The sequence below is a fragment of the Rosa rugosa genome, chromosome 3 (genome assembly GCF_958449725.1).
Source record: "Rosa rugosa chromosome 3, drRosRugo1.1, whole genome shotgun sequence".
NCBI classification, from domain to species: Eukaryota; Viridiplantae; Streptophyta; class Magnoliopsida; order Rosales; family Rosaceae; genus Rosa; species Rosa rugosa.
The window spans coordinates 21,669,599-21,680,968 of NC_084822.1; the positions used below are offsets into that span (position 1 = coordinate 21,669,599).

The 11,370-nt window shown below is 39.0% G+C and overlaps 1 long non-coding RNA gene across 1 annotated transcript; it reads left to right on the plus strand.

Annotated features, from left to right (window-relative positions):
- Window positions 1–5,815: 5,815 nt before the first annotated feature.
- LOC133736220 (uncharacterized) lies at window positions 5,816–8,134 on the plus strand. The gene is made up of 5 exons (XR_009859462.1): window positions 5,816–6,085; window positions 6,190–6,223; window positions 6,603–6,826; window positions 7,265–7,330; window positions 7,887–8,134. It is a non-coding gene; the product is annotated as an uncharacterized LOC133736220 (long non-coding RNA).
- The last annotated feature ends 3,236 nt before the right edge of the window (window positions 8,135–11,370 follow it).

The window sequence follows — 11,370 nt, forward strand, 5'->3', positions numbered from 1 at the left end:
AATTCGAAATGTGTGGTCATGCGACAATTCATGGAGTAAATATTAGGAACCTGCTGTTAGATTCTGTCTTATCTTCCTCATAAAGCGTGGCAAAGAAAGACAGATGTTCAGCCAGTTTCGCGTGTGTTTGTCCTTCCGGAGGACCAAGGCTTCTTCCACGATGAAATGCGGATATGTTGGTGACAACTGATGCACTTTTAAGAGGGGATGTATTTCGTTAGTCAATAATGGTCATCAGAAGCTACAAATTATGACGACGTTGACTCATTTTCATAGTTGGCGTGGATTTCATTAGAGGAATATGATATTACCTACATGTAGTTACATATATCTATATCGAAGTTCAAATTTCCAAATAGTTCTGTACTTTTCATGAGCGGGAATTGGATGTACCCGCGAATTGTCTACGAGTATGTCAACTGTGGTAATATTATGTGTGGTAACGAGGTTGGTAGTTATCCAGTCCTATTTGGTGTAGACATGAGTCGTCTACAGATATGCCAAGTATTGCGAGGAGAGTAATCAGATTGTTAATTACTTAGCCTTGTTGTTACAAGGGAAGTCTTGTGGTACAAAAGGGATGTAATTGATCAGAGCGAAGTGTATCATGTGGATGATTGCTATGGAACACTTGGTAAAGAAAAATGTTAGCTCTGGTGTTTATATGTATGATTATTACTAGTCGAGATTAGACCAGAAGCAACGAACTTCTTCAACCTGAATCAATGACGCGACGGCCCGGCAACTTGGTCCGACTATAAATCTGTGGTCCGGCCACTTCAAGCCGGTAAATAGGTACCGTTCGAATCTTCTCGTCGTCTCCGTCCTTTCTCTGGCTTTGGATCATCTATACGCGGAGTGAGGAGAGAGAATCGAAGCTCAAAAGCTTAATATTTTTCCGGCGGGTTTCGCATTTTTAGGTGAATATGGCCACTGTTTATGGCATTTGTGGTATGAAAATCAATCTTCTCGTCGTGCTTTACCAGCTCGTGTAATTAGTTTTTCGTTTTGATTGGATTTTGATAATTTTCGATTTTTGGATGGTTTCGACTCCGCCTTGTTTTTCGACGCCGGCTACTTTTTCGACCTCCCTGGCACTGTTTCTGGCTCGGCTGCACCTACAGACGAAGGTGGACCACGAGTGGAGTTGGAAGCCAGAAGCTTGCTGGGTTGTTGTACTCCGTTCATTATCTGCCGAGTTTCGACCGGGAATTTGGTTGGGTGAAGTTAATCTTCGATAATAATTTTGACCATTGAATATAAATTTTGTTTTTGTGGTGATGGTCGAAGGTTAAACAACTTTTGAGATTGGAGTTTGAATTGGAGCTGATTGCTTGTGTTTGTATGTTGTGTTGGTCGACCGTAAATTGTAGTAGAGAATGGTGAATTGAGTTGGTTTATGATTTGCGAGATTTTCTATGGTAATTAATATTGGAATGGTTGTGTTAATTAGAATGGAAGTAAAATTTTTTTTTATTAAATTAGAATGGAAGTAATTGAATTCTGGTTAACGAAAGAAATTAGGTGCCCATAGTGTTTTGCACACCTCAATTGAGAATGAAAGTGTGTCGGGTGTCCATAATAATTCCGTTCAATGACTACGCAACGTAATTGTGAAGGAATTGAGGATTAAATATTAACACGCATGGAAATTGGTCGATATTCCAATTTCAAGTAATATGATCGGTAATTGGGACTGTTTGTGAAATTAGTTGTGATCGATTGGTCAAACTTGGTCAAAGTTGGGCAACTCCTAGTCAAACTAAGAAAGTTGGTTTGATGATTTGTTAATCGTTGAGACTCTAAATATTTGTTCGATAGATTATGATCATTATGTCAGAAATTAGTACTCTAGTTACCCACGGAATGGAAGGTTCGTGAGTTTCGAACAATGCGAAATGATAAATCTTCGGAATCCAGGTAGGGGATTCGAACTCACTCAGTTAGTTGTTTTTCATATTTAATTAAATGGTGATGCATGATAAGTTTAATGGTTTGGTTAAGTTAAAGCGCAATGAATACCAACCAAATCGTGAGAGATATTGTTAATGGCTTGAGAGCAAAGGTTGGCACTGACTTCCTTGGTTTCGATCCCCTTAACCTCCGGAGGGTTAGCTACACCGGTCGGACGGTGCACGATTGCAATGACGACCAGGTTTTGCGTGTGTAGTTAGGTTGTGGACGTTCTCCCTGCGCTTACTTGGTTATTTATTTACTTGGCTTCATATGTATTTGAATTTCATGCACTGGTAACTGAGTTTCATTCATCGGTTTTGAGTCGAAAATATTTTTAAAGTTTGTCGTTTCTTGAATAAAATGGTTTAAGTGCGTTTTCATACTGGCTAGCCAAAAACAATATTATTTCATTCATTGGTTTTGAAAGCTAGCCAGGGTGAAGCCCCTACTGAGAAGCGAGGACGAACGCTCACCCCTACAATAGTGTGGTTGCAGGTACTGTGCACTGGTAACGGGATTGTAGCGGACGAAGCAAGGTGTACAGAATTTGATAACTCCTCGTGACAGAAGTCAGGTTCCGAATTTTGATCTCGACCTTTATTATTTTATACTTGTTATTCTGGAACATTACTATTCAACATGATAAGTTCTAGACGAACAAAATGAAGTTAATTTTCTTAAAAGGTTTTCACCTCAAAAAGCATTTTCAAGTCTCCGCTGTGCGTTTACAAAAATTATTATTCAACGAAATGCCTTGCGAGTTTCTAGGATATAAATTGAATCTTCATTTTATGTCTGTCAGTCCGCTCCGAACCTGGTGTTGGTGGATTTTAAGCACCTAATGCCAAATCTGAAGTGTGAGTGTTACAAAGCAGAATGTAAATAAGTTCTTCCTTCTAGGCTCTTCTTTCTAGGCTCATCTCGACAACACGAATCGTCTCCCAGAATACCGATCGTAAACCGAGTCTCTTAAAATGAGTCTTCTATAAATAACCGTTGGATCTAATTTAAACCTCCATGGATAAAAACAGGGAATCCTTTTCGCAGATCCTAAATTGAAGTCACGGATCAAAAGTTATGATCCACCGAAGTTCTAGAGGGAAGAAAGCTAGAGCGAGAAAATGAGAGGAGAGAAAACGGTACAGAGATGAAGGCATGAAGCTGACTTCCTATTTATAGAGAGAGCAGGCCTTCTATGCTAAGGAGGTCCTTAACTTAGCTTAAGGAACAGATTTCCAAATTTTGACCACTTTTTGATCACATATTTATATCTTAACCGTTCAGTTTTTAGGTATATATGAGTAGATCAATTCTGCAAATTTTCAGCCAAATTGATGATCTTTAAGGCATCCAAAACTGTAATTTACACAAACGGTTGGACAAATTCAGTTTGGTCGTGTAAATTGCAGTTTTGGATGTCTTAACAATCATCAATTTGACTGAAAATTTGTAGATATGATCTACTCATATATACCTAAAAACTGAACGGTTAAGCTGTAAATATGTGATCGAAAAGTTGTCAAAATATGGAAATTTACTCCTTAAGTTAAGTTAAGGACCTCCTTAGCAGAGCAAGATTCATAGGGAGAGATAACAGATAAGAAACTACCATGTGTCAATACCTAAGCCATCCACCATCTTTCTTATGCCACTTGTCAAACATATAGCAAACTTTGTCTAAACAAGTGACATGTGTCTCATGACTAGTGCAAATATAAAGGCCACGTATAGCTGCTAGTCTTGGTCACTAAGTAATGGACCAACCAATAGTAAGGTGCCATGTCAACATTTATTTTTCATCCAATTAAACTTCAATAATTCCTTAAAAATAACTCCGGAACCGGAAAAAATTCACCTAAAAATGCTGCGAACTCATGGTGACCTATACTTTCCACTTCTAATCTCAAATTGAAAATTCGACCAACTTCATAATTTGGGATCTCACAATGTCTTAGAGACACGTGGCACTGTAACGTGTCCAAGTTGGTGAGGTGCAGTCTGAGGCGTTACACACACACACACACACACACACACATATATATATATATAAAGCCCTTTCACTAAGGGATCTTGTTTTTTGTTTTTTTGGCCATTTTAAGGGATCCCTTATGGGACCAACTTTTCGATCACATAATCACATCTCGACTGTTCATTTTGCCCTAATGGGGAAATTATTACATGGTCTCGGACCATCACTACAAAAAAGAATTGCAATGGCCACGGCAGTTTGCATCGACAAGCATTTGCAGTCGCCATTGCTCATGCTTTAACTTCGGCAAAATTCTGCCGTCGCAAGAATATGAGAACTATGCGACATAATTGAGGTGCCGTGGCAATAAGGGTAGCAAAACACTAATATACTGCTACTGCAACCAACTGCCGTCGTGTGAAGGCATGAGACAGGAGAGAGTAGGAAATTTTTTTCTTATCTCTATGAAACTCTGACCAACAAAAAAGAGAAAAACTTCACTCCCTCTCTCTCTCTCTCTCTCTCTCTCTCTCTCTCTCTCTCTCTCTCCTCCCTCCAGTGCCATAACCTTTCCATCATCCATATCACCATGACCGTGGAATCCACCATCAGCGTCTTCGCCGTCCACTTCATCGCCACACGCCATCGCCGGGATGATCGACCTCCGCCATGCCGTCATTATCATGTTCCTGCAGCTGAAATTCCACATCTACCATTTCGACCGGAAACTCGTGAAGGGCAAGATCTCATACTCAATTTAGTGGGCATTTGACCAGCCTCTCGGCTACCTGCGAATCTACCTCGCGAATCTATGGTATCTATCTAATCTAGGGTTTCTAATCCATATTCGAGGTTTGGTTTCTTTTTTCTTTTTGTTTATATTCTTTCTTATTTAGGGTTGTATGATAATTGTTTGAGTTCAGCTGTTCGGATTCCAAATTTGATATAAAGGTTTTATGAATCTGATTTTGGCATGATTCATTTGATTTTCACTTGGCATGTCTAATTTCAAATATTTTGTCAATTTGCTCTTTTGCTTAACAAAAGCTTTTTTTGCTAAAGATGGGATGCATCTGCACCTCTGTGATCAAGTGTATTATCTTCAGCTGTTTGCTTTGCTAGTTCTGTGTTGGTATTACAAGTTGTTGGTTCTGAGGAGATGTGGCCTCGTGGGGATATTTGTTCCAGCTTTAGTTTTGGAATGATGTTGCTGTCATTTTCAAGCAGTCTGCTGTTCTAATTAATTTCCGACAGCAAGGTGAATAAAAGCCTTTCAAGATCGAGTATTTTGATTGTTTCATCTTGTTATCGGACATCACACACTTTAAGTTCATATGAAATTTAGATCAAAGTACTGTTCTTGAATTCATAGTCATGATCAGCCTTCACATGCTGATTCGTTTATGAAGTTGCTGTGAAAGTTTGTCACTTTGTCATTTATATTTCATTCTTTTGAACCATTATCATCTACCTTCAATAGGAGCAAACCATTTTGGCTACCAGATTTCTCAATGGTTATCTAGATGGGTCCTTGAGATAATATTTTAAAAACCATCATTTACAAATAAATAAGTTGGGCTACTTGTCGAGAATTGGATCCAATATATTGGTTTGAGGTAATGGTTGATCTACCAATGGGAAATAATAAAAAGAGCGAAGTTTAGGGATATGTGAGATCTAGATGCAACCTAGAAAATTCTGTATAATGCGATGTTGTATGAATATCTTCTACAGATATTCTAAATCTTCTCCATGTTCAAGTAAGAATATCCTCTCCCTCTATATAATGAGGTCTCAGTTCTGTTGTTTTGTCGAATTCTTTGAGTTAGGCTTAGTTGTGTAAACTTTGGTAATTAAGTTTTGGTCTTCAATCTCAGGGTCTATTGAAGATGGTGAAGAACCCAAGTCAGCAGCTATTAGGGAACCACAAGAAGAGACTCGGGTAGTGTCTTCTGACAATTAATAGCATGTCGTTCTTATTAATGGCGCTGATGCACACACTTTTTAATATCTGTTCTGTTACATAAGCCTATAGAAGGCCTCTTTAACTCTTGTGGGAGTGATTTTGTCTCTTTCATTGTTGTAGGGGAAAAAGCTTGTTGTTTGTCTGCAGCTACTAAAAGTTCAGTTATATTATGTCTTGAAAGCCTTATAGGAAATGTAAGCCTTTTCTCCGACATTGTTTTTAATGTTAGAAGTAGTATCTACCTCTTTGTTTCTACAAAGTGTTTATCAATTCATTATACGTAACTTTCTTATTTTAGGAGTGCTTTCGAGGTCTTGATCGCTTTCTTGGTGGTATGTTCATTACTTTCAAAATGTGATATCTTTTATAACTTATTGGTTAAAAGTTAAAACCTTTTGTGAGACACATGTTGTGACTTATTACTCCACTTATCAGCATACAATCTCATGTGCTTAGGATCACGTCAATTATGCATGATTGACATTCCAGCTCCATTATATCATTATTTGCTGCATTGTTTCCTAGAAGCCTAAATCAAATACCATTATGTTTATAGATTAGTTTAGCTGCCAGTGTTAATGGATTGTAACACTGTTCAAGAACTTTTTTGTTTCAGTAATAACACTTCCTAATTGCGTTAATTTGATTGAACTAGTTTTTTTAAGAGAGTCAGATATTTAACTTCAATGATTTCTGTTGTTTTTTATGCAGGTGATGATGTGAAGGAAAAAACGCCCGACCCTTCAATTTATCTTATAGCTGCCAAGGTAAACAATCTACATTTTAATTTGACATTTGCGAATGTGGATATCCACATCTTCTACCTTCACTGCACATTTCTAAATATCAAAACACTAACTGCCTATGCCTGATAGAGACTCAGAATCTCAGTCAGAGATTGTTTGGTTGTGGAGGACAGTGTTATTGGGCTACAGGTACATATTGTTTTATCATAGTAATTAGTTGCTTAATATTCATAAGCATTGTATTTTAATTGCATGTTGAAACTTCAAGAAATTGGTCCGAGCCTACTGGTAAGCATTTCCCCACTTTTTTTTCCCGACATCTATATTAGATACAGTTGCATTGTTGTAGTTTTTTGCTGGTATAGTATCATCCCCAATCACCCCTGACAGTATGATCTTATGATCACTTTGGTCGGGCTACTTCAATATCTGCAATGGTTTTTCTATCTACAACTAGTACTTTATATGCAAAGGGAAAGTTTTTCTTAGTATTGCATGGACCGTGGATCTTGATCTGTTTGCCTTCATCCATGGGTGGCGGATGGCAAGAAGGTTCATAATTTGACACCATGTCAAGAATTGAGTTCCTGTCTTGTGATGCTTATGCTTGAGCCTTGTTCCATACAGATATTTCATAAGGAGCCATTCTTCTATGGACATGATAACTACGATCAGCTAGCGAAAATAGCAGAGGTATGTATGCCGTTCACAAATCTGTCTGGTATATTTGGCATGTATGCCGTTGACAAATCTGTCAAGTATATTTCCTTTTATTTATATTAAATGGTCAATCTAGTGCCTCTGTCCTGTTCAATTGCTTCCTGTGCCATCACTCTCCTAGTAACAATCAATAGTTTAGTTGATTTCTGTGAGTGGAATACTTTACCAAAGGCCTTAGTAATTGAATTGCCAATAAATGTGTTGGTGTGCCGTGTGCTATGTTGCATGTATCCCATTGATTTTCTAGCTTTTTTTTTCCTGTTCAATTTCTTTGCTGTTGTTCACATACCTCTGTTAATTTATCAATGATGAATATACATACTAGTATCAACTTGTAAAAGAAACACTAGCTTTGATGACACTTGCTTTGAAATTTCCTCTCATACTGCCCTTCTCTTTGTAATATGATTATAAAGAATAGTGCAACCTGCGATATTAATTATAGGAATTGGGTTATGGTGTGACATTGAAAAATGGTGATATGCAAAGCCATACATGATATATCTATTTTTTTTTTTTGATGTCTTAGGTTCCGGATGCAACTAGTGACCATGAAATTCGGAGGGAGTCTGTAGGAGAAGAAGGGAATCCAGATTCAAGCAGTGATAGAGCAATGGACTGAGTTTCAATGTTATTGCACATATTCTGACAGTGCAATACTGAAATTTTTGTTAAGTGTTACTCTTGGTTGTCTTCATTAGGTGCTTGGTTTTGGGTATAGCTTTGTACTTCTTCTAATTACATATTCTGACAGTGCAACAACTTAATTACATTGCAATGAAATAGATGAGTTAATGAACAATATATGTGTTGTATATTGAGATTTTTATCCCATTTTTGGATGTTGCAAAAATACAGGTTTTGTTAAAAAAAAAATGCTGGTTGGCTACTAGCATTGGTGAATTGCCGTAGCTAAGAATATATTTCTATAACACCACACCGAAGCTACGGCAACAAGACGGTAGCAAAATTTGGTATTGAAAAATTGGCGGGAAACAATTTTGGCAGGAAAAAATATTGGCGGGATCGGAAGTAATATAATTATCATTATATTAATTATGCTGCGACGGAAATTTGCCGTAGTAAATTTTGTAATGGCAACGGCATTGGGAGTAGCATGAAATCGTCGCAGAATAAGGGTCGCAAATCTCTTTACCGTCACAAAAGTGGTCTGCGACGGCAATTTGCCGTGGCTAAAAGTATTGGCGACGCCACCAACGGCGTCAGAAGCTTTGTTGTCGCCAATGCTGTTTTGCTACTGCAAAATAGCTTTTCGCGACGGGAAGGCGCCATGGCTGTTGCAATTTTTTTTTGTAGTGCATGGTACACGTGGTGGTTCAGGTTAATGTGATTGGCCCATATGTCTTGCAGTTATTTCTGATTGGTCTCTTAATTTAATTTATCTTTTTTTTTTCACCCCCTACATCTACATGGTACCCACCAAATTCTAATGATACTATTGGCTTGGACCACCACATGGCAGTGCCACGTGGTACTCCGGGACCACAAAATAATTCCTCGCCCTAATGTATAGATTACTTATGCAAATTTTCAGCCAAATTGAACATGAACTGTTCATGTTTGTAATTGTGAATAGCAGTTATGAATGCCTTATTGATTGTCAATTTGGCTGAAAATTTGCAGAGGTGGTCTACTCATATAGACCTAAATATTATACAATTGAGATGTGGATATGTGATCGAAAAGTGGGTCTAATAAGCGATCCCTCAAATTGGTCAAGAAAAAGAAGGGAAAATTTTGCAAACAGTACACCAAGTAAAGGCCACTAATAATTTTCATACATAAAGTTTCAAACCGAGCATTTTAGTACACAGACTTTCTAACCCGACCCACTATGTAGACACGACGTCAATAACGCCGTTAATTTGAGGGGTAATTTGGTCTCTTTTGACTCTTACTCTGGGCACTCAGCTCTATCTCTCTCTTACTCTGGGCACCCAGCTCTATCTCTCTCTTACTCTAGGCACCAACATCTTTCTCTCCTCTCTCTCTCTCTCTCACATCAAAACCAAAAGTTGCGAACTCTCTCTCTCTCATGTATTTGTGGTCTGCAGCAAATCAAGCTTGTGGGTTTGATTAAAGAAAGAGAAAAATTCAGCTAACGTCCCCAAACTATTTTACCAAGGCCAATTTGATACCCGAACTCTCAAAAGTATCAATGTGATACCCAAAGACCTAAATTGGTATCAACGTGATACTTCCGTCAAAATTTTCAAACGGCGCCGTCTGTTTGCTGACGTGGCAAGCACGTGGGTCCAAAAAAAAAAATGAAATGACCAATTTACCCTTCTTTTTTTTTTTAGAAAAATTCATCTATCGTCCCCAAATTATTTTGCCAAGACCAATTTGATGCCCAAACTCTCAAAAGTATCAATGTGATACCCAAAGACCTAAATTGGTATCAACGTGATACCTCCATCCAAAATTTCTGACAGCGCCGTATGTTTGCTGACATGGCATGCACGTAGGTCCCAAAAAAAGTGAAATGACCAATTTACTTTTTTTTTTTTTTGTTAATTCATTTTTTTCCTTTTCTTTTCATTTCTTTTTCTTCCTTCTTCTTCTAGGATTTCCTTCTTCTTCTTCTTCTTCTTCTTCTTCTTCTTAGGGTTTCGCAGCGCCAAGCAGCTTGGGGCTGAAGCTTCCAATCGAACCCGATACCGGTTGAAGAACCTGCTGATGCTGAGATGATCAACGACCCGTCGGCGTAAATTGGGGCCGCCGAGTTGTTGAGCGAGACGAGACGTTCAGCCGGAAGGTACTGTGAGAGAGTGGCCGTCGAGGCGGAGTATGTAAGGTCTCTGAATGGAAGGCGGTCCAGTTCTAGGGATGCCATTTTAGCTATTCTTCTTCTTCTTCTTCTCTCTCCTCCTCTCTCTCTCTCCTCTCCTTCTCCTCCGCCCAAACCATCACTAACGCCGCCGAGATCCTCTCCAATTCCTGCTACAAATCCATCTCGGCGGCGTTAGTGATGGTTTGGGCGGAGGAGAAGGAGAGGAGAGAGAGAGAGAGAGGAGGAGAGAGAAGAATAGCTAAAATGGCATCCCTAGAACTGGACCGCCTTCCATTCGGAGACCGTACATACTCCGCCTCAACGGTCACTCTCTCACGGTACCTTCCGGCTGAACGCCTCGTCTCGCTCAACAGCTCGACGGCCCCAATGTACGCGGACAGGTCGTTGATCATCTCAGCACCAGCAGGTTCTTCGACTGGTATCAGGTTCGATTGGAAGCTTCAGCCCCAAGCTGCTTGGCGCCGCGAAACCCTAAGAAGAAGAAGAAGAAGATCCCAGAAGAAGAAGAAGGAATCACGTTGATACCAATTTAGGTCTTTGGGTATCACATTGATACTTTTGAGAGTTCGGGTATCAAATTGGCCTTGGCAAAATAGTTTGGGGACGGTAGATGAATTTTTCTAAAAAAAAAAAAGGGTAAATTTGTCATTTCACTTTTTTTTTGGGACCCACGTGCTTGCCACGTCAGCAAACAGATGGCGCCGTTAGAAAATTTTGACGAAAGTATCACGTTGATACCAATTTAGGTCTTTGGGTATCACATTGATACTTTTGAGAGTTCGGGTATTAAATTGGCCTTGGCAGCATAGTTTGGGGACGGTACCTGAATTTTTCTCTTAAAGAAATATGCCCATAAACTGATAGACCCCATCATATTTTGGCAAGTGTCATTACAATTATGCAAACATCAAATGGTTATGAACAAAAGTAAGTGGAAGCAGCCCAGAAGCTGCGAAATCTCTCTCTCTCTCTCTTTCTCACATCAAAACCCAGAAGTTGCTATCCAAATAGAGGTTTCTTCTTCTTGTTTTTTTTTTTTTCTTCCACAGCATTTAATCCCGCTGTTCATCAAATTTCTCCAACGTTTTGTTGCATTAAACCAGAGCCACCAAAATCCTCAAATCTTTCAAAACCCAGATGCTTCTGGGAGCTCCAAGGCAGTGATCAAAAACCCCAAAACAGATTCACACAAAGGAGG